The sequence below is a fragment of the Pundamilia nyererei genome, unplaced genomic scaffold (genome assembly GCF_000239375.1).
Source record: "Pundamilia nyererei isolate P.nyererei 1_Seehausen unplaced genomic scaffold, PunNye1.0 scaffold00046, whole genome shotgun sequence".
Classification (NCBI taxonomy): Eukaryota; Metazoa; Chordata; class Actinopteri; order Cichliformes; family Cichlidae; genus Pundamilia; species Pundamilia nyererei.
This window is the reverse complement of record NW_005187447.1, coordinates 2,061,173-2,063,941: the sequence shown is the minus strand read 5'-3', so window position 1 is coordinate 2,063,941 and position 2,769 is coordinate 2,061,173. Positions and strand designations below refer to the sequence as shown.

The following is a 2,769-nucleotide window of genomic DNA, read 5'->3' as shown; positions in this document are numbered from 1 at the left end:
TAGCGCATGTGTGCCCAAGAGTGTGGGGCTGCATGGTGCTAACGCGTTAGCATGGTTAGTTCGCTAACGTGGCGCTAATATCATTTTGACGAGATTAACGCTGACAGCACTAATATAAACCCATTTTAGGTTTACATTTCTCAAGTTTCGCTACTGCTTGGTTAGTAATATGTTGGCATCAAGATGGTATCATCCATCCAAACTACATGTGACTGCAGCAGTCTGCTAGCAAACAGAGAAATCACAAAGAGGTTTTTGGTGAAGCATCCTGTTTGCACCCAGTTTCATTCAGCTGCGGCGGGCAAACTCCATCAACCACCTGGTTAATGCACATTTTTGTCTAGCAACCAGATGTTAATAAGTGGTTGCTTAGTGGTCTCCAAGCCTTTGTGACTGATGCCTTAGCTTGACTTGTCCTGCTAACTAACTAATCAACACTATGCTTAATTAGTGTAGATGGACCCTCTGGGCTAAGATTTCCCCTTTGACATCTGGTAACCATTAATAGGTAAACCAAAACAAAATAGGATCAGTTAGTTTATCTATTCTGCTTGTCAGAGAATTCAAGTAAAGAAGCAATCTGATGTGCAGAAATAATGGAAACCCTTCACAAACGAGCCCCGAACTTAACTGCAGAAAATCAAACGTTTACTGTTTTGGATTTTCTGTTCTGATGAGTTTATTTAAATGCTTCTAATAAAGGAAAAGAAAATAGTTCCCCTGCAGGGATCAATAAAGATGTCCTTATCTTTATCACAAAAACCGTTCAGATTTCTGATAAAATGTAGCTGCAGGGTGCTCACAAACAGCAGATTTCAATTTACACAAAGTGAAGAAGTAAAGTCTTCACTACACTTGTAGCACACAGAACAACTTTATGGCTTGTACAACACGATAAGGTCATCAGGGTTATCAGATGACGACCATGATGAGGCTACAAGCTGAAACGCGCCAGTCAAGCAACAACGTTGTTCTATAAAATACAAGTGTTGTTGTTTTGACCACTCCAGACTTTCTCCTCTCCTCCATGCACTATTTGCATTTGTAAATTGTGCAAGATAAATCACTCTGTGATTCTCTGGTGTCAGTCATAGGCAAGAACTATGGTTGCATTAACATTACAAGCTTGCTTGTACAACTGGGATTCTGTTTAAACAAAGACTAAATATGGTACACCACACACACAAATAATTTGGTTACAGACAGTTTAAGATGACAGTTTGAAACAACACTGCACAGGCTTTCAGCAGGTCACGGTCCAGACAGCAGGGTCCACTGTGTTTTAATAATGTAAACTGTGTTCACAGTAAACTCTTTGGCTGAAAATAGAAGTTTTATAGGAGGTGTTTTATGGCATAAAGGGTGTGCACTGGGCTCCTATAGACTACAAGGTCAGTTTTATAGGTTTAGGTTGTCTGACTTGGTGGTTCTTGAGCCAAGTTTCTTAATTTGAGTGAAACCGGGCCACAGTTACACAACTTGTCTAATTCCTTCCCTTCTGGGTAATCATCAGTTTAAGCGGGCCCAGATGTGAGACAATCAGACTGTGGAGAGTGATCCACTCTGCAGGAAATGTACATTATGCATAGTGTTAGAAAAGAAAAAAAAAACTCAGACTAGTGCTAAAATAATGAAAGAATAATGAAAGAATAAGCCAATTATCAACGACTTTTAACAATTAAACTTTGCAAATCCAACTGCATTACTTCTTTCTTTTCTGTTTCGGTTCCCATTAAGGTCTTGCTCTTTAAGAGCCTCAATATCATACTGTGCTGCTGTCATCTGAGGATTATTTTCTGCCTTAAAATAAATGTGATTCTTTGAAGTAGTGACCTGGCATAGCTTCTACTGTGAGCTGGATATCCAATTTGAATGCTTTATGACCAGATCCAGGCAAAAACGTTGGGGTACGGCGGCAGACAACAGTTTCAGTTCTCGTATGTGTTTTTTCTGCAAATCTTTCTGCAAAAGTTGCAAATTCATTGCTATCCTAGATATCCTAGAAATATCACAGATATTTTTAAAAAAAATCGTGTAATACATATTATGGTCACCTACTGATCGGGAGGTTGCTGGTTTGATCCCTGACTCCTCCAGTCTGCATGTCAAGTATCCTTGGGCAAGATACTAACTACAAGCCAGGCTTGTAATATTGTAGCATCAATTTCTACCAGTACAACTTTCTACAACAAAATCACTGAAGCGTTCTTTGGGTTGGTTTATGCCAGTGTGTTGCACTGTAGCATAACATTTATATTGTTAAGTAGTTATTACATAACAGTACATCTTGTAGAGTTAAAGAGTAATAGAAAAGCAGTAAGGAATTAAAGAAACTAATTAAGTACCCCAACACTGTCGACAAATGTAATGCCATTAGGCTGGAAACATTGTGGAGATGAGGCTAATACACATATAGATCCCAGAGATCAAAAATCACCCATAGGTGACAGGCACTGGAATATCATGAAGATATTCATCTCCACAGACTATAAGGCTTCATGCTTTTTCATCAGTAATCTCTGATTTTCTTCAAATGAGCTCCCAAAAGTGACTCATTTTTACCAGTTATACAATAAAGATGTCTCATTCTTGGGAATCAAGAAAAATAGTCAGCAAACCCTTTCTAGTTATATCACTGGTTGATATGTATAACAGACTTGAGGTACAGCACAAACACTTTTGAAAATGTGTATAAAAAGTATTAGTTTGGCGGTTTATCCTCTGAAGGGTTGATTTTTGTCCAAAAAGTATAGTCATTTCATTCAGCTT

At 38.4% G+C, this 2,769-nt stretch overlaps 1 protein-coding gene across 1 annotated transcript in view; it reads right to left on the bottom strand.

The window, feature by feature from the left end:
* scfd2 (sec1 family domain containing 2) overlaps nucleotides 1–2,769 on the bottom strand; it is a 99,518-nt gene that overhangs the window by 5,334 nt on the left and 91,415 nt on the right. The window lies entirely within an intron of this gene.